Here is a 21,015-nt window from a genome sequence, read left to right as displayed (position 1 = left end):
GTATGACGTAGACTGCAAATTGCTCTTCATATTCTCAGGTACACCTTAACAAAACCAGAAGCCTTCACTTTTTTTAGCTCCCCCATCGAAACGCTTATTTGATTTGATGACATAGAAATCTAAATTTTTTGGTCTGGGGCTGCTATTTGACTCTAGTGCTCAACAGAACTGCGAACACACCTATTTCATAGTGTTTCCTGCCTTACTTGTTTATGTTTGTTTCCCATCATAAATCTTTCGCCACCTGAGAAAAGAGTTTCTTTCTGATCCATTTTTATCATGTCTGTCAGAGTAGGGTCATGTTATGATTAATTATTACTAATGATGATCAACAATCGTAAAATAATTTATGATAATATCAAATTCCAGGAGCAGTGTCTGTTTACAATTGACACTCTGGAATGTAAACTCATTACATTTCAGGTCCGTATGATCATTTCTGGTTTCTCATGCTAGCTTCCGGCAAAGAGATGCTCTGTTCCTCAGTGCATGTACTTCAGCTGTATTACAGGTATCACCTTTTTGCTTTCTATTTGTTGTATTAAGAGTAGGATTGTGTATGATGACATGACAGGTCTTTTTTGTTTTTTGATGTTATCTTTTCTTAAAATGTCAAAGCATCTCTTGCTGCTTTCCCCCTGTTAAATATGAAGTGATTTTTTCTGTTCAAATTTCTATTTATCATTTTCCCAGAAATGATAAATAGGTCCTCCACACTGATTTTCTCCCAGTAGAAATCATCCAAATGATGTCTGAAAGAAACTACAGACAGAAATGCTACTGAAAACTTCCAGGTGAGTAGGTGATAACGGCTAATTCTTTGGCAGAAAACAGATAGCCCTGCAGTAACGTGTCAGTTACATTGCACATCTCTGATAACAGCATTTGTTCCTGAAAGTACTTCTGAATGCATTAAGGTGAAGAGCGTATTTTTTAGCCTGCTGTAAGTACAGTATTGCAGAAACTGAAGATGAATGAATGGAAAAGAAGGATGTTTTGCGTGTATATTGAATTACATTCAGAGAACGGATATTAAGGTTTGCAGCAGGTCAGAAATGTTCTGGGACTCCCTTATTGCTTTGAAACAAAAGGGCAGGAAAAGGTCAGATAACAGCTCTAGATGATGTGGGTATATGGATGACCGTTTCAGAACAGCAGCCTCCCGACCTGCTGAGTTATGGCACAAACCACAGTGTGACACTCCGCCACATCTTACTGCAGAATGGAGGTATAAAGTGTTGCTGTCTTTCATGCTTTCACAATACAAAGAGTAAAAATTGTGATTAAAGAGCTAGGTTTGGAGAAAGAATAATTGAAATTTGTGATGTCTAGTCAGTATCATAGCCATCAAAATAATAATGACAATCAGTAAAGTTTTCAAAGAAAAAATCCATATGTTCCATGTGCATTATATTCACATTCAAGTGACAGATGTGACGGGTTGCAATGCAGGGAAAAGATCAGCTCAGATATTTTATATTTCTACTGACTCATAGACTAACACATTCAGATAACTTTATATAAGGACTACATTTGTCAGAGCTGTCTCTAAAACAGGTGCCATTTCCCAGGATTAGAACTGCATGTCCAGACCTGCAATGGATTCTCTTTCACCTCTTCTATATTTTTCTTGTGCTGACTGAAGCAACACAATATCTGCTTGGCCAATAATGGTCGTATTGCCTCTTCCATCTTAGAATCTTTCTCTGCTTTTCTTGCTGGGTCCCTGATCAGTGTGAGTTGGTGTTTCTTTTGAGGCTGGTGCTACAGTCTCTTTGCAAAAGAGGTAGGCAACAATTCTGGTCCTTAGGTAGTTTATTATTTTAAATGGGCTTTTTGAATCAATTATTTCCCAAGGTTAATTATTTCTGATGCATCTGAATTTGCAGATTTATTGAAAGTAATCACGGCTGTGATGAATTGGCTGAATGGCCAAGCGCAGAGAGTGATGGTGAATGGAGTTAAATCCAGCTGGTCATGAGTGGTGTTCCCCAGGGCTCAGTTTTGGGTCCCATCTTGTTTAACATCTTTATTGGTGTCCTGGGTTTGGCCAGGACAGGGTTAATTTTCACCAGATGCCAGGAAGGGGCACAGCCGGGGGGTGGGGGCTGACCCCACCTGGCCAAAGAGAGCCCGGTATTCCATACCATGTGCTGTCACGCTGGGTTCCGGTGGGGGGGGCGGCGCGGCGGGGACTCTCTCTCACAGCTCGGGAGCGTGCGGCGCCGGTGCGGTCCGAGAGAGCGGGTCTGTTTTTGTCGTGTTTTGTCCTTATCTGTATTGTTGTTGTTACTGTTCCCTCTGTTTGCTGTTCTGTTAAACTGCCCTTATCCCAACCCACCAGTTTCTGCCTGTTTTCTTTCAATTCTCCTCCGCACCGCGGTGGGGGGAGGGGCAGCCGCGTGGCGCTTTTGTTGCCGGTGGCAGCTGAAACCAAAACAATTGGTGATCTGGATTGAGTTCTCCCCCAGTAAGTTTGCAGATGACACCAAGCTGGGTGGGAGTGTTGATCTGCTTGAGGGTAGGAAGGCTCTGCAGAGGAATCTGGACAGACTGGATCGATGGGCCAAGGCCAATGGTAAGAGTTTGAACAAGGCCAAATGCTGGGTCCTGCACTTTGGTCACAACAACCCAAAGCAACGCTACAGGCTTGGGGAGGAGTGGCTGGAAAGCTGCCTGGCAGAAAAGAACCTGGGGGTGTTGGCTGACAGCTGGCTGAACATGAGCCAGCAGTGTGCCCAGGTGGCCAAGAAGGCCAGCAGCATCCTGGCTTGTACCAGGAATAGTGTGGCCAGCAGGAGCAGGGAGGTGATCGTGCCCCTGTACTCGGCACTGGTGAGGCCACACCTCGAGTACTGTGTTCAGGTTTGGGCCCCTCCCTACAAGAAAGACATTCAGGTGCTGGAGCATGTCCAGAGAAGGGCAACAAGGCTAGTGAGGGGTCTAGAGAACAAGTCTTAGGAGGAGCGATGGAGGGAGCTGGGGCTGTTTTGTCTGGAGAAGAGGAGGCTGAGGGGGGACCTTACTGCTCTCTACAGCTACCTGAAAGGAGGTTGTAGTGAGGTAGGTTTTGGTCTCTTCTCCCAAGTAACTAGCAATAGGACGAGAGGCAATGGCCTCAAGTTGTGTCAGGGGAGGTTTAGATTAGATATTAGGAAACATTTCTTTACTGAAAGAGTGGTCAGACATTGGAACAGGCTGCCCAGGGAGGTGGTTGAGTCACCATCCCCGGAGGTGTTCAAAAAACGTGTAGATGTGGCACTTTGGGATATGGTTTAGTAGGAATAGTGGTGTTGGGTGGATGGTTGTACTTTATGATCTTAGACGTCTTTTCCAACTGATGCCGTGAAAAGCCGGAATTGAAGACTCAATAGTTGGCAGATTATTAAGCAGGTATTCTTTATTGCGGCGCCGGGCACACGGGGGATCTCTCCTCCAAACGTGTGCACCGAAGAGACACAGTTACTAGGTATTTATGCTATGTTAACGTACATATTAATTACATTTCCAAGAAATGTTTATCATAGTAATGCCTTTTCCGAGAATTCATTAATATATGGTAATGTCCGTCACACATGTTTGTTTGGCGTCTCTCGGCGGGGGTCTTCAGATTATCCTGCAGCATCCTTATCTCTGTAGTTTGCATACCTGTTCTCCCAAGGCCCAGGCGCCTAAAGGGATTATTCAGGAGTCCCTTGTCTTGCAACTCTCCGAATTATTCACAAAGATCCAAGACTTGTTTCCGACCACCTGAAGTGATAACATCCCCCACATGTTACATTTGTTACATTTACAGTTATCAATCCTTCCTTTTCTTTTGAGGATTTGTAGCTAGAAAGCTAAGAATCCTCACTATTCCATTTTGTAGGTATTGTTTTCAAATTCCTTTAGTCTTTCACGCCAAGGCTCTGGGAAAAGTATTTTCCAGTTTCTATTTGGTGCCTAATCTTGTTCCTTTTCCAGTCACTGTATGTCTCAACTGAGCCCTGACAACACCGAAGGAAACATTTGAGAGACATGCAAACAAGTATTCCCAAAACCACCAGTGTGATCATTCCCATGAATAATTGTTTCAACCATTCTAAATTGGGGAGCCAAGAGGTTCATTTATCCCATAAGTCTCGAAATCCCAAGGAAGTATCATCCAAAGATACTTCATGGAATACTCGTGTTTTCTCCCAGAGTGTGTTCAAATCTGCTTCTATCTGTCTGTCTTTATTGATATATGCACAGCAACTGGTATTGATGATCATACACACTCCCCCTTCTTTGGCAGTCAATAAATCTAATGCCATTCGGTTCTGTAGCACAACTTTGCTAAGGGATGATATTTCTGTCTGTAAATTTTCCATAGTACTTATTGTTAGATTTTCCATCTTTTCTAAAACCATGGAAATGTTTATTATGGCTTTTTCCAGTTCACTTACTCCTAGCCATGATAAGAACCATCTGACAAAGCTATGAAACTTTGTTCCCCTACTTACAAGTGGGTTGTCTTGCCGTTTGGCTCGTCTCCATGATGTTCTTAATATGCCTTTAGGTATTTGGGACTGATTATATATTCGGTCCTGGCTGACTAGATGACCTATGGTACACATTCCCTTCCAACCCGCAGGGAGCTGCTTTCTGCTAATGCCATCACCACATAGCCACCAATACCCATCGGGTAATTTACAGGGCCCGTCAGTGGCTGTGAGATTAGCTCCATAAAATGTTCCGCGGTTTACCCAGCCAATTGGTACATTCCTAAAATAATCCCAGTTCGAGGGGCTATAGGTTTCTAATTGGGTTCTGTTAGAAAAATCTATATATATCGCGCCTGTCCCTTTCAAATCCCAAGTTCCTGCTTCTACTGTAGTTTTGATTCCACCCATCCCTGCAAGTACAATTTTTGTGTGTATGGAAGGGGGGTCGGCACGAACAAGTGTTGGATCTTGCTTTCCATAGGCAGCTATTATTGCTGACCAATATCTGGGTGTTGTTATCTAATATCTGTAGGTCAAATCTTGGTCCAGTTATGTAGTTCGAGTTGTCGTGATCACAGTATCCTCCGTCATGTCTTCTCCAAAACTCGGGCCAAGTATTATTATCACAGTTCCAATGAGTGGATCCTACCCCGTATAAAGGAAGTCTCATGTCACTTTTTGGTAAGGCAGTACAAATCCAACAATCCTTAGCTCCCGTGGCATTCGCTATCATCTGAATTGCATTGTAATATAAGTTCTCTCTCCAAGCATTTACTAATAAGCCTAGGTTTAACAAAGTTACCGCCGCAATCGTAATTTCAAACCGCCAGCCTTTTCGACCTTCCATCCTGGTTTAGGAGCCTTCTTCACTCGGGAATAATGGATCCAGGCCGGTTGTTCTTTAATCTTGATTGCAGTGAAGGTGGTCAGCAATACCTGGTAAGGTCCATTCCACTTCTCTCTCAGTGGATCACCTGAAAAATTCTTAACATAAACCCAATCTCCAGGGCTAAATGGATGGATCGAGTGATCTAACCCTTTAGCCCTGGTACCCAAAACATTTTTACTAATCCTTTCTAATTGTTTTCCTAAGGATATAACATAATTCTGTAGGTACTGATTTCCCAACTGGTTCAGATCTTCCCCCTGATATTTAGCCTGATATGGTCTCCCATATAGTATCTCAAAAGGGCTCAAATTTTCTTTGGCCCTAGGCTTTACACGTATCTGAAGTAGTGCAATAGGCAATGCTTGGTACCAATATAGATTCGCTTCTTGGCATATTTTTGCTATCTGTTGTTTTATCATGTGGTTCATCTTTTCTACTTGCCCATTGGCTTGTGGTCTGTAGGGCGTATGTAACTGCCAATTGATTCGTAACAGTTTGCTGACCTGTTGCACTACTTCTGCACAAAAATGCGTCCCCCTATCTGAGGAGATAATTGTCGGTACCCCAAATCGAGGTATTATTTCATTTAATAATACCTTAGTTACTTCCCTTGCTTTATTTGTTCTACAAGGGAATGCTTCTGGCCAACCTGAAAAGGTATCCATAAGTACTAATAAGTACTTGTACCCTCCTTTTCTTGGAAGTTCAGAGAAATCAATTTGCCAATGGTCTCCAGGTATACTTCCCTTCCCAATACTTCCTAATTGTACCCGGTTACCTGTATTTGGGTTATTTTTTAAACATGTTTCACACTGTTGGGTTACTTGTCGGACTGTAGTATACAAATTTTTCCCTATTAATTTCTGATTTAAAAATTTATACAGGGAGTCCGCTCCCCAGTGTGTCCTATTGTGTTCTTCTTTAACCACCCCCCATATCTGTTTAGCAGGGATTATAATTCTGCCATCACTTAAGTAGGCCCACCCCTGGGATGGAACTTGGCCCCCTAATCCCTCTATTAACTCTGCATCAGCTTTAGAATACTCAACATTTTCTTGGTCACTCAGGTTTCTATTTCTATTATCTGGAATTAAGGCTAAAATCTCTTGCATTCTTTCTGCTGCCTGTTTAGCTTCATAGTCAGCCAACCTGTTACCTCTTTCCTGGTCAGTGTTACCCTTCAGGTGTCCTCAGCAGTGCATGATGGCAACTTTTACTGGCAGCTGAACAGCTTCTAATAGTCGAAGGATTTCCTCAGCGTATTTAATCTGCTTCCCTTGCGCAGTTAGTAGTCTTAGCTCCTTCCAAATTGGACCATGAGCATGGACAACTCCAAAGGCATATTTGGAATCTGTCCATATTTTTTACATTTTTTCGTTTTGTTAACTCCAGAGCCCTAGTTAGGGCAACAGTTTCAGCCTTTTGAGCTGATGTTCCAGCAGGTAGTGATTGAGACTAAACTACTTCGTCTGCTGTTGTCACCGCATACCTGGCCTTTCAAATACCTTGTCCGACAATGCTGCTTCCATCTGTGAACCAGGAGTCCTGTGCATCTTCCAGGGGTTCCTCTTTCAGATCTGGTCTGCTGGAGTACACAGTCTCTATGGTTTCTAAGCAATCATGTACCGATGGTTCAGAGATTGATCCGCTGAGAAAAGAAGCTGGGTCCGTAATATTAGTTACTACAATATTAATATTCTCTGATTCAATTAGAATGGCCTGGTATCATGGAAATTGGGATGGGGAAAGCCAGTAGTTCCCTTTTTGTTGCAGTACAGCTGATACTCTATGTGAGATCGATACTGTGATCTTTTGGTCCAAGGTGAATTTTCAGGCTTCCTGAATAGTCAAGACCACCGCCGCCACAGCTTGCAGACATCCTGGCCATCCTTTGTTTACCCCATCCAGCTGTTTAGCAAAATAGGCCACAGCTCTTTTGTAGGGTCCCAGCTGTTGAGCTAGAATCCCGAGCTATGCCTTGTCTCTCATAAGAAAACAGCCAGAAGCGTTTAGTAACATCAGGCAGGCCCAGAGCCGGGGCCTTCATTAGATCTTGCTTAAGTGTCTGAAATGCGTTTTGAGCTTCTTTGGACCAGATCAATCGGGTGGGATTGTTTTTCAAAAGTTCACATAAGGGTCTCACTATTATTCCGTAATTATAAATTCATAACCAGCACCAACCTGTCAGTCCCAGAAAGGTCCTGAGCTCTTTTACCATCTGACGGAGGGGAGTCCTGCAGATGGCTTCATTCTGTTCTGTTCCTAGTTCTCTTTGTCCAGACAGCTTGCATCCAAGGTAGGTTACCCGTTACCGCACCATCTGAGTTTTCTGTTGAGAGACTTGATACCCATTTAATCTCAAAAACTTTAACAAACTGATAGTCTACTGTATACGGTCAGGTTTTTTTTCAGTTGCTATTCGTAAATCATCTACGTACTGTAAAAGGGTTCCGTCTCTGGAGGGCGGGTTCCATGCTTGAAGTTCTCGTGCTAGTTGATTTCCAGAGATCGTTGGGCTATTCTTAAAACCTTGGGGTAACACTGTCCAGGTAAGCTGGGTTTTTCTACCCGTGGTAGGACTTTCCCACTCAAATGCAAATAAATTCTGACTTTATTTTGCTAAAGGCAGACAGAAGAATGCATCCTTTAAATCTAACACCATAAACCATACTTTATTATCTTGTAATTTAGTAAGTAAAGTATAGGGATTAGCTACCACAGGGTGTATGTCCTTAACAATCTTATTCACTTCTCTTAAATCCTGTACTACCCGGTAAGTTCCATCTGGTTTTTTCACTGGTAATATAGGAGTATTGTATTCTGACTCACACTCCACTAGTAGTCCATACTGTAAAAAGTTATTAATTGGTCCTTCTATTCCTTTTTGATCCTCTAATTTCAAGGGATATTGCTTTTGTCGTATTGGTTTTGCCCCTTCCTTGAGTTCTACTGTTATGGGAACTACATGCCTTGCTCGGCCTGGGATACCCGTGGCCCATACTCCTGGATATACCTGATTAGTAATTTCTTCATTCTCTGGTGTGGATGTGACAGAAGTTCCAGGGTCCATTAGGGCTAAGCTTAGTATTTCAATTAGTTGATTTTCTTTCACCTTTAATTCCATGATTCCTTGTCTAAAAATTATTTCTGCTTCCAATCGTTCCAATAGGTCTCTACCTAACAGTGGCTTTGGGGAATTTGGTAAGTATAAAAATTGATGTATACCAACCTGTTTCCCTAATTTAAAAGTGAAGGGTCTTAGAAAGAAAGCTTTTTCTTGTTGGCCAGTAGCTCCCACTACAGTTACAAAGTCGTTACTTACAGGTATTAATTCTTGATTTAAGACAGAGAAAGAGGCACCTGTGTCTACCAAAAACTCTACTTCTTTCTCCTGTCCCCCTAGCCTGATTTTAACCAGTGGATCCGCTAGGGTGGAGTCCCCAGGTCCCCATCAGTTAACCCCTGCCTCGGCTATCAAAGTTCTAGTAAGTTTTGGGCATTCATTCTTCCAATGTCCCTCCTTTCGACAATACATACACTGATTCCTTCCCGCTACATTCCCCAGTCTCCCTCTATTTCCCAAGGATCTTCCCCTTCCTCATCCTCTAAATTCCCTTCTGTCTGTCATTTCTTTCTCTTCTAAGGCTGCCACTGTTGCCGTTGCCATTTTTCTGGTTAATTTTCCTCTATCCACATCCTCCCGATTCCTAAAAACTCTCCATGCTTCCTCAAGTAGTTTTTCTAAGTTTCTGATTTCCGGTTCTCTTAGTTTCTGTAACTTCTTTCTTATATCTGTAGATGATTGTCCCAGGAACAGAGAGACAAGCCGTTGCTGTCCCACATCTAAGGAGGGATCTAGGGTAGTGTATTTTCTCATAGCATTTCTCAATTGATCCAAAAATTCGGTAGGCGTTTCCTTTTGCCCTTGCTTGACAGCATATAATGCTGACCAGTTTACAGCTTTTGGAATCGCATTTTCTAACCCCAGTTTTATCCAATCTCAATATCTTTTTAACATTCTATAATCCCTCTCATCATTGGGGTCCCAATGTGGGTTATTCAGGGGAATGTAATTATCTACATTCCCTTGTAAGGCTCCTCCAGTAACTTGGGCTTGTACATGAGTTCGCGCAGTTTTTAATACCAGCTGCTTTTCTGTCTCAGTCATCTCCCCCAGAATCAAATCTACATCTGCCCAATCAGGATCCTGGTTTTTTACTATTAATTCAAATCGTTTTGCCACTCGAGAGGGGTCATTTCGGTATCCCTTAGCTATCTCTTTCCAAGCATCTAGATCAGCAGTGGTAAAGGGAACCTTTACTTTAGCTGGGCCACCCGCCCCCATTACCTCCCGCAATGGGGCCAGGAGTTGTGGAGCCTTCTGAGTCTTACTCGAGGCCGTGTGGTAATTGGAGTAAATTTATTTGTTTCTCCTTCCTCCTCACTACTACTATCTGTTCTGGATAGTAATGATGGAAGTGGAGGAGGCAAGTTTTGTAGTGGAGGGGATAGTCCCAAATCTTCAAACTGATCCTTTGCCTCTTCTTTTTCTTTTCTAGCACTTGTCACTTTTAAACACCTTTGTCCGATACTACATGCTGAGCAGCACCTCTTAATTTTCTCCTGTTCCTTCCTTCCATTTCTCTTTTCCTTTTCTAAGCATAAGACTAGGGGGTCCTGTGGTGGGATGTTAATACCACAATTCTTCTGCCACTCCGGATGATTTCGCAAAGTAAGAAACATATCTGCATACATAACCTCATCCCATTTTTCTTCTTTCCGTAGAAACAACATTAACTGTAATATAGTATTATAATTCAAAGATCCATTAAAGGGCCATTTTTCATCATCTTCTAGTTTATACAGGGGCCACCACTGGTTACAGTATTTGATCAGTGTTTTCTTATTCACACTCCCAGCTGGTGGTCCCCCTATATCCTTCCAATGTGCTAGGATACATCCTAAGGGGCTTTTCTTTAAAATATCACTGCTTTGCTGTCCCCCCATTTTACTTTACTGATTCTGTACTTCTGTTATCTTTGTCTTAAAATTTTAAACTGTTGTCCCCTTCTGTCCCGCTTTGACCGTGTTCCGCAAATGTCACAATTAATATTCTGGTCACATGAAAAGAGGTTCGCCGTGCAAGGTTCTTAACAAGCCAGTATCCGAGATATCCGATGTCCGAGTTCAGTACCAACAAATCCGTATCACCAGAAGTACAATTTAAGCAGGTTTCCTAAGCATACCAATACCAAATGTATGTTATTACAGAAGTGCAAAGCACAACCCGTGCCTGCACCAACACACCAACGCACCAATACCAAAAGCACGTTATTACAGAAGTGCAAAGCACAACCCGTGCTTGCACCAACGCACCAATACCAAAAGCACGTTATTACAGAAGTGCAAAGCACAACCCGTGCCTGCACCAACGCACCAATGCACCAATACCAAAAGCACGTTATTACAGAAGTGCAAAGCACAACCCGTGATTGCACCAGCGTACCAAGACGTACACCCTCAGGCACTAGTAGCCTGGTGTACAGCGCTCAGCGTAGGACGTCTCCTACGACTTATGAGAACTCTCCAAATGACCAGTCTCACATACCAAAACAGAGAGAGAAAGGAAAAAAAAAGAATACCTTTACTCGATTAGATGGTCCTTGTCTGCTCCCGCAGTGATCCGTGTGAGGCGAGGAGTCCCTCCGGGAAATCCCAGGGGTACCCTAGGGAGTCCTGTTCTCAGCGGGTCCTGCAGCCGAGCAGAGCGGGTCCCATCTGGGGTGCCAGAAATGATGCCGTGAAAAGCCGGAATTGAAGACTCAATAGTCGGCAGACTATTAAGCAGGTATTCTTTATTGCGGCGCCGGGCACACGGGGGATCTCTCCTCCAAACGTGTGCACCGAAGAGACACAGTTACTAGGTATTTATGCTGTGTTAACGTACATATTAATTACATTTCCAAGAAATGTTTATCATAGTAATGCCTTTTCCAAGAATTCATTAATATATGGTAATGTCCGTCACACTTGTTTGTTTGGCGTCTCTCGGCGGGGGTCTTCAGATTATCCTGCAGCCTCCTTATCTCTGTAGTTTGCATACCTGTTCTCCCAAGGCCCAGGCGCCTAAAGGGATTATTCAGGAGTCCCTTGTCTTGCAACTCTCCGAATTATTCACAAAGATCCAAGACTTGTTTCTGACCACCTGAAGTGATAACATCCCCCACATGTTACATTTGTTACATTTACAGTTATCACAACCTATGATTCTATGAATTCCTATAATCCAGTATCTTTATTGTGCCACTCTTTACATTTTTGGTTTTGCATTTGAATTACAGCATTTAGCATTACATTTTAAGTCAGGCTCTGATGAAGTTCGTGAGTCACTGTAAGAGTAAATGGCCTTTGAGAAGGATGCACTCAAATGCAGAGACTATCAGAACCCTTCTTTCATCCACTAGTTTTTGCAGATTGATGAGCAGCCTGAATAAATTCTCTCTCGCTCTCACAGCTTTTTTTTTCCTCTGATGTTTAGCTTACGTCTTACATAACATGTAAAGAATGATAATTCTAAGCTGTAACTGGGGCTTCTTAATCTTAGAAGCCTTCTATTACTTACAAATTTATCATCAGCTTTGGTCCAGTGTGTGAATAAGTTTCTGGAAGGTCAGACATTTGTAAAGGAGGAAAAAAAAGTCTCTAAACTTGTACTTGTTGCTGAGGTCAAATAAATTGTGTGAATATCTCCTTTGAGAAATTGGATTACTTCATTTTTCTGAGATCTCAAAGTTCCATTTATGGTTTCAGAAAGGCCATGTAAGTTGTGGAAAGGGATAAGAAAGACATCTGGAGTATTAGTTTTATTTTTCAGGACAGTTTATTTTTCAAGACTTTTTATTTCCTAATACTCAGGTTTTGCTATTTACATTTTTTGGTTTTTCATCTGTCTTAAGAGAAAAGAAGACTTCATTTGTAATTCTTTCACAATGACATGAATTCTAATTATATGCGATATATTCTTGACATAATAAGTGGACATTCTGGAGGAAATCTTTCTGATAGCAAGACTTCCAGCAGATATGTATGCACTCCTGTCTGGGGCTCAGTGTCCTGAAAGCAAACCAATGTGTTTCTGCTCTACCAGCAGTTTTAAATGGCTATCAGTTTACAGTCTGTAAGCTGCAAAATTTGTTTTCTAAAACAAGAAAAAAAGTAATTTGAGACACCAAATTCTGCAAACAAGAAAAAAATTATATTCTGATAAGTTACCAATTTAATACTACTATAGTGTACTGTGTTATATGAACAAATTGAGTTAAAGGACTCAAATCTGTTAGTAGGCAGCTTTTACAGTAACTACTGATTTTTCTTTTTCTACGGATACAGAATTTAAAAAAGGACCAAAATATCTGGAAAAAAATTCATTACCCCAAATATCTCTGTCTTAACGTGTACTCAATTGTATTAAGTGTATATTCATCATTTCTGGCAGGTTCGGAGGGGGAGACAATATAATACAGAGTTCTTACAAGCAACGTAAGAAATAGCTGTCTCAATCAAATTGATAAGACAATTTATCATAAGGGTGCTGACTGACAGCAGTGACAGCAGGAGTTCCTGAACAAAGTCTCTTTTGGACTTGCAAGTTGATTCTTTCCGGGCCATCTGGAAGCAAACCTGAGCAATATGTCACCTTTGTGAGCCCAGATATTGCCTGGGCCCTGAGGTGTCTGGGTTTGCCACATGACTGTCGCCAGCCAACTGTTAAACAGGCACAGAGACAAAATTTCCTCTTACCCCGTGGCTGTCATCACCCCCTCTTTTTTTTTAAAAAAAACTTTTGGTTTTGAATGATTCTTGGTAAGAACTGCCAACCTCATGCTAGCCCTCCCAAGACTGCTGGAGATTCATTTGCCCTGCTTCTAAAACATTGATGATATGAAGTTGTAGGTTAGGTGCTGAGAAATGAGAATAGCAGCTAGTTGATGTGTCAGTATGAGGGTGCTTTTCCTGGCTAGTCATAACTAGCATAGATGTCTGAAATGGTCCATTTTTCTCCACCTTTTTTGTTCTCTGGTCACAGAAAAGGTCAGGTATCAAGGTTATCGGCGGTACAAAAATTTACTTTGGAAAAGAAGATTGTCTTTTGGCATCTTTTTCTCAAGTGAGTTCCTTATACCCAGATTTCCATCAGAGCTATGGTACAAATCTGGAGTAAAAAGCATAATTTTGTCAAATGGACAGAGCTACTGCTGATAAACAGACTATTTGTCTGGTTTGACTTTGTCCCTCATCTGCCTCCATCCCTTGTGGCTTTTTGGAGAGAGAAGGTGACTTGTTTTTTTTTAAAGCAGACTGTGATTGGCAGGGTTTTACCCACAGCAATATAGCTGATACGCATGCCTTGCCAAAAGAAATACATTTATGAAGCACCAGCTTCAGAGCATTCAGGGTCTGAACACTCCCAATCTACCCCTCAAACTGGGTTTCAATACAGTGTGCACTCCTCTGCCAGTTGTGTAGTTATTTATGAGCATTGTTATGCTGTGCATACAGCCTGCTGTCCTGAAGTTGTTCTGAGAATTGTGCTGATGACCTACATTGGAAGGCAACACTTAATTGTGGACTTTTAAATGAGGCATGCCATTTATAACATTTCTGAATAAAATTACATTCTGGATCAATGTGAGCAAGGAGATCAGTGAAGCTTCCATTTATCTCTTCCAACATGTCCAAAAATGAACGAGAATTAAAGGTTCAAAACCTGAGTTTTATTATTTTCCATGCCAACTGAAGGCTATCTTCATGTTCAGTGTACAAAAGGCCATTTGGTTGTTACTGAAATTGCTGACTAAAATACCCAGAGCTGACACATTTGTCAGAAGACTGACAAGCATCTGATTCAATAAAGGTTTTGAGCCTTTTGTTTGACATTTTGGTGATTGGTTATCATTATGAAGGGGATTGTTAGTGAATTATTTTCATCCTGTAGCTCATGGAGATATAGCTTATTTTAAAGCTTTGCCATCCCTAAAACCTGAGCAACATTTTCTTCCTTTCCATGTGCACGTAGTTGAACACTGTTTTTAGCAATACCACTGCTTTGAGAGAAATTATTTTTTGAAATCTGTAATCTCTCGACATTGCAGACTGCTGTCATCACGGCAGGCAGATGAGAGTCAAATCTGTGGGTCATTTCCCAGCATTTAATTTTTTAATACTTTCATGAGACGGGACAAGTGCTTCATAATTTCCACAGAATGCCCATGACAACTGAAAGGAATTGTAAACTTCATGCAAATGTTTTTCCTCCTGTGGTAGGAAGATGATCTTTGAGGTCCAACTGGTAAGGACAGGTTTTAATATATTAGCTAAGTAAACATTTGTGAAGTGGTCTAATCCTTGATAAAATACAGCAAGAATGCTGGAAATTGTAATGGGCTATCTTTGTCTTCTGCTTATAAAAGATCAGGTGTGGATCAAGAGCATTATTACAAAGTATTCTGAGCTATGTTAATTTAAGCCAGAAAGAAGAAAACTGGCTTCCTATGTTATTATACTGCATTAATTGATCTGCTATACATTATTTGTGGCAATTCTTTACTGTATGAAGAATGCAGGAAAGGTAGCACAGCATAGGACCAATCGTACAGCACGCTGCAGGGACAACTTCAATAGCAAAAACCACTGTTCTACCTATGAGTGATAGTGTGGCCCCAGTTTTGACTTTGAACTACAGCCTGCCTTGATGTATGTTCAAGCTCCTTATTTCTGTCTCAGTGGAGATCATGGAGATAACCTGTCATGAGCATGCCACATGCAGTGGTCATAGTCAGTGTTCTGAGCCATGTGCTAGAAGGCTCTTTATTTTGGAGAGTGAGATTAAACTTTCTGGTAGACTAGTAAGACATTGGGCAAGAATCATCCAGACTGTCCTTGCCCGTAAGTGAAGTCATTTTGAAGCTGACCATGTTTCCATGTCCTGCTTCCTATGACCACAAAGACTAATAAGGGAACAGAAGGATGGTCATATTTCCATATACTCATCTGCTGCTGCTTTTCCTCATGATCACAGCTGCTTCTGAGAGAAAAAACAAAGAGTCCAAATTTATAGACTGCAGGTGCTGAGGCATCCTTCTGTAAGCACCTTTACCTCATGGCATGAATATTGACCACCTCTCATCACTAGCACACCCCTGCTGTTCCTAGACAAGTGGAGCTTACTGGCAAAACATGAAGTATCGTATTCCTCTTAATTTCTTCTCTTAGTTCAAACATGAATATTCTCTAGAGGAAAATACTTGCTGTCACTGAAGAAGTCATCTTGCTGCTTGGCCAGATTATCTCTGGCCTTCCTTTTAAACCATCACCCTCCAGGGCATGGGTAACTTCTGCATTCTCACACCAAGCACTTTTGAGCTCCTATGAGCTCTGGGTAATATGTTTCTGTTCTGGAAGGACCTCAGGGGAAATTGAGGACTTTCATGGGCCAAATTTTTGAATCTTGGTGGTTCGTTCACAGTTGCATTTTATATCTCAAAGGGTAACTTCCAGTACCTGTTATTTTGGCTTGCAAAGGGAAAGCATGTGATCTGTATCCTTCTGCCACCCCTAAACAGCATATTTCAGGGTTAATTATTGCTAATTAAATAATAGCATTCCCATGTACCCCTGCAAACTTCTTGCCAAGGTAGTTTCCAAGTGTCACTTCAAGACAGTTTTCTTGGCTAAATTAAATTTCTATAAGACTGAAACCTCACCTCATACCTTTGGTTTTAAGAGAACTCTTTTCTCTTATGTTTACAGCACTCACTCCTTTGGATACTGGGAGGTCTATGGAATTAATAGCTACAAGTCCAAAGAAAATCCATGTTCACATAGTCAAAGCACTCTCTACCTTGACAGTACACTCCATTAGAGCTCAAACTATGCCTGAGACCTCACTGAAAAATGTCTTCTATGCCAGCATTTGCTTAGTACAGCTGTGGGGAAGGAAGATGTAAGTGACATGCTAGTAACTGCAGTTTGCACGTAAGTGGAACGTGTATATGTAAATGTTTTGAAGAACTCTGGTTACTGATAAGTTGTTTTATCAAATATGGACAGTGTCAAGGAATTTGAACAACATAATGTGTATGCCTTGACAGGGTTGGAAAAAACCTTAGGTCTACAGCATCTGGATGCTGCTTAGGAGAGACATTTTGCATTTTTGTGCTTTGCTTGAATACATTCAGTCACAACCACAGGAGTGGGGGTAAGGCAGATACATGCCTCTGACATTTTCTAACGGGATGCTGATTACAGTTTCTTGAGTCACAGGGTTCTTTTGTATTTTTAGAAGAGTGAGAGAAGTATTTGTCCACTTTTCAGTCTCTGTTCCTGACTGGCAGGTTCTTTACTAGTACTCTCTCCCTGGATAGGTGTCTGGGCTGCTCTCTGCATTTCTTCAATTGCGTCAGAAAGGGACCAGGTCTGATGATGCAGCATAATTTAGAAAATCAATGTTCCATTAGTAGCAATCATAAAACTTAAAAAAAGTTTGAAGGAAAGGCTGAACATTTTGAAGTTGTTTCAAGGTTAGTTAATAATATAATTTGTACATCATAAAACTGTATTATAGAAGTTAAATGAATATGTCTTATTTTGCTATAATTTGTGAAGGTCACTGGTTTTCAGGGCTCTATGACATGCTTTTTATTCCTAATCAGCATCAAGCAGTATCAAAATGTCTTACAATTTTTATGATTACATATAGGCATCTAGAAAAATGTCTACTGGCTATAATTTGTGGTAGAGTTAAAACTGTTATATTGTACTGCAGTTTTACTTTAGTCATCCTGTTACTGACCAGACTACAAAATTAAAGCTGGAAAAAGGATTCATTTCGAATTTAATCTTTACGGTGACCTTTGAGCCCACTTGAGTCAGAGACGGATGAAACTTTCAGTGTATGTTTTGAACTCTGAGTATGTGGGGAGAAGTGTGCCTATGGAAAGCTGCCAGAGAGGACCCTACTACCCAGACAGTTTCCCCAGAAGCTGTAACACGTTCCCAGCAAAAAGGAAACGGTTGGAGAAAATGAAAATTTGAATAAAAACTGTGTGTTCTGTATGAACCCTTCTTGCTTCAGGAAATGTTAGCACGTATAGGCTTGTCTGATTTTGAACATACCTTACACTGGTTGCTGTTGAGAGCCCCATTAAGACAGCACTGATAGAGGTAAGTATAGTTAACCTAGAGCTTGTTGAGACTGTAACAGGAGAGAGGATCTGTAGGAAGTGCTATTTATGTGAAACTCCAACTGAACTTGAAACAGTGGTCTTGGTTCATGATGTAGTTTATTTTATACTCTCAGTCCTCAACGGGTTGCTTAGCTTTGTCTATCACCCTCCATTTGCTGTCGTTTTAGACACCACTCAGTTTTGCTTGTAGCATGTCTGGATGAAAATCTATTAAAAAAAAAGCTAGAAGCAGACACTTCTTACATTTATGCCCATCTGTTCAGCTGACCTGATGCCCTTTAAGAAGTGTGACTTCATCATGTTTCAGACAGACATATATGCTAGCCAAGACTGACTTCAGAGAAGTCTGCAAAACAGAAGCAATAGAAGCTTCCAGAAGAACCTTCTGTGTGAAAACAGCACCAGTCTGGGACTGGGACACAACTAATTGTGTCTGTCAGTGGGGTATGACTGTGCCAAAGATGTTGTCTTTTTGATGTGTCCTTTCTATGGTCTTATCTCCTAGCTTGGGATGGGTTCATGATGAGCCCAAGATATAGATAACAATGCTGGCCTCCTTTGTAGACACTGGAAATTTTGCTAATGACCATTCCTGTTCTTGTAGTTCAGAATGTATTTTTGCTGTATGTTCTGTCCTACTGGAAAGAAAACAACTTCTCTTTCCTCTTGCTTATCCTTGGTAGGAAGAGGGTTGCTTTTGTTTTGGAAATAGTTCGAATCTATCTCAAGCATACAAGTCTCGAACCACTTTCCTCTTCCATCACCTCTGAGATGGGGTTTTTGCGTTAGCTGAAGATGAAGGAGCTACCTTCAGCTCAAATATTTCCGATTTTTTGTTGTTTCTTTTTATTTCTGATGTAACTCCTTCAGAGGATGTGTCTTGGAGCTTTACCTATGGCAAAGAACTTGAGCTTTTGTGACATCTGACTCTTTGCAGCTGATACAGTGACAAGTGGTCTTTCTTGTCTTGAATTAACCTGGATTCTAGCTCCCTATAAATTCTCTACTCAGAACTTGGTGGTGTCTACCACTGATTTAGTCTCTGGTCTCTTTGTATTTATGTTAACCATTGAGAAAAAAAGTCCCTCCAAACCTGTTGGCTTCAACCCCATCCTCATATTTCAAGAAATAATCTGCAAAACTTCAGAAGGTTTGGATTATCCAGAACCCTGGAAGCAGTTACAAGATTTTGGGGATTTGAATCCAACATATAAATTTATTGATACTAAAATGTCTATAGAAAAGTCTAACCCTGAAGTTGCACCTTTTCTCTGATGAAGTAATGCACCAGAAATAGAAACACTGTGATAGTATTGTAGAAAGCTTAGTCTTGCCTTCTCACTGCAATTTCAGTCTGTTGACCCAAATGCTAAGCAACCAACTAAATGATGTCAATCGCAATGTTGCCATCCTGCAATAAGACAAAATGAATTTCTTTCATTTGCTATGTTATATGCCAAATTGTTGGCATCAGTTTTTTTTCTTTCTTTCTCCATCAGTTTCTGGCTTTCTGTGGTGTTACAAAAAGCAAATTTGCATAGCTAGTGAACAACAACAGATTTGTGAATCTGCCTGTGCTTCACATTATTAGCAAGAAAGTTAGTTTTGTACTTATTCTAGAATGCCTTGCACAAAAAACAATGTTTTGTTAGAATTACAAGTGAGTGAATAATAGCTGAGACATCTGCTTACATTGACAGTTTCTCTCTTAGCCCTGCTTCCTGTTGTACTTCAGGTAGTAACACTACTCCTGCTGCTATTCTGTTCTGCTGGTTGAACAAGTCTCATAGAGTTTGGTCTTGCCCTGATTTCACTTTTAGTGAGTTTTAGCTGAGAATAAATATTGTTATGCATTTTGAGTGCAAAACGTGAATGTCAGGATTCTAACTTTAAAAAATGATTTTAACTTGAGTCAGTGTGTGGGACTACTGTGTAAGGATAGTGACATAATTTCTCTTATTTAGGTATACTTTTTCCAACTTCTGTTTATAGAAATGTTAAAAGAATTCTTTCACTGTAATAATCAACCTTGAAAGAGATTATACAAATTAATTTTATTGATGTAGTAATTAAAAAAATACCTTCAGTACCATTTTTTAAATTTTATTTATTCATGTTATGCTAATCAAGAGTGCTAGTGCACCTCATTTGGAGAGCATGAGCTTCATACCAACTGTTTTTTGTGGTACAAGCCTGTGCTAGTTCATTGAGTGAATATATTGTAACCTATCTGAGCGTTTTGTTGCTAGGTCCTTTGCAGTTCACTTCTTTTGCTTTTTTTTGTAAAATTAGTGGATTACAGGTATTTTCTATGGAAAACATATAATTTTATATTGCGGTTTCACATGCTTTTCTACAGATGTATATCTGTATCCCATATCCTAAATCTAGCATTTGTGGTTTGAGATTGTGACTTTTATTAGACTACATAAGATATGAAGTAATGTAATCAGCAATCACTCAAGAATATAAAAATGTTGATATCAACATTATGAGTTTCATTTCAATAATCATCGTATTTTCTGTTTTTATAACTACAGCTTTGTGGGCAAGATAATTTCAGGTGAGATTTTGTGTAATGACATAGTGTAAGTACAAGATTCCTCATTTAGAAATCTCACCTCTTGTCTAGATAGGCATATTATGAAGTTAAATATCTAGGTGTTAATATTGTGTGTGCCTCCACGTAACTGCAGGCACCTGTAACATACAAGTGCCAAAGGGAAAGTTTTAAAAAAATCTGTAGTTCTTTTTGTCTCTCATTAAAAAGGCTGGAAACCAGGGTTCTCTCTCTTTTTGCAAAACACATACTGTGAAAATGAATTTATATTCTAAGTAAGAAATATCTCTCACAACATGAACTTCCAGGCTAATGGCCTCAGCAAAATGGATATAGAATTTTTTTTCATGCAACAGTGATAACATTTGCAGAGATTAAATTGTTAATATAGCTATTAATACCCTGAATTAAATTTTACTTATAATCTTCAACATGCCGAAGATCATTCTTGATAAATCCTGCGGGAAATCCATGCAAAAGAATGGTGACAAGTGGTGTCCCTCAGGGGTCAGTACTGGGCCCAGTCTTGTTTAACTTCTTCATCAACGACCTGGATGAAGAGTTAGAATGTACCCTCAGCAAGTTTGCTGACGACACCAAACTGGGAGGTGTGGTAGATACACCGGAAGGCTGTGCTGCCATTCAGCGTGACCTGGATAGGCTGGAGAGCTGGGCAGAGAGGAACCTGATGAGGTTCAACAAGGGCAAGTGCAGGGTCCTGCACCTGGGGAGGAACAACCTCATGCACCAGTACAGGCTTGGGGTGGACCTGCTGGAGAGCAGCTCTGCGGAGAGGGACCTGGGTGTCCTGGTGGACGACAGGTTAACTATGAGCCAGCAGTGTGCCCTGGCTGC

The sequence above is a fragment of the Opisthocomus hoazin genome, chromosome 3 (assembly GCF_030867145.1).
Source record: "Opisthocomus hoazin isolate bOpiHoa1 chromosome 3, bOpiHoa1.hap1, whole genome shotgun sequence".
Classification (NCBI taxonomy): Eukaryota; Metazoa; Chordata; class Aves; order Opisthocomiformes; family Opisthocomidae; genus Opisthocomus; species Opisthocomus hoazin.
Note: the sequence above shows the minus strand (reverse complement) of the source record.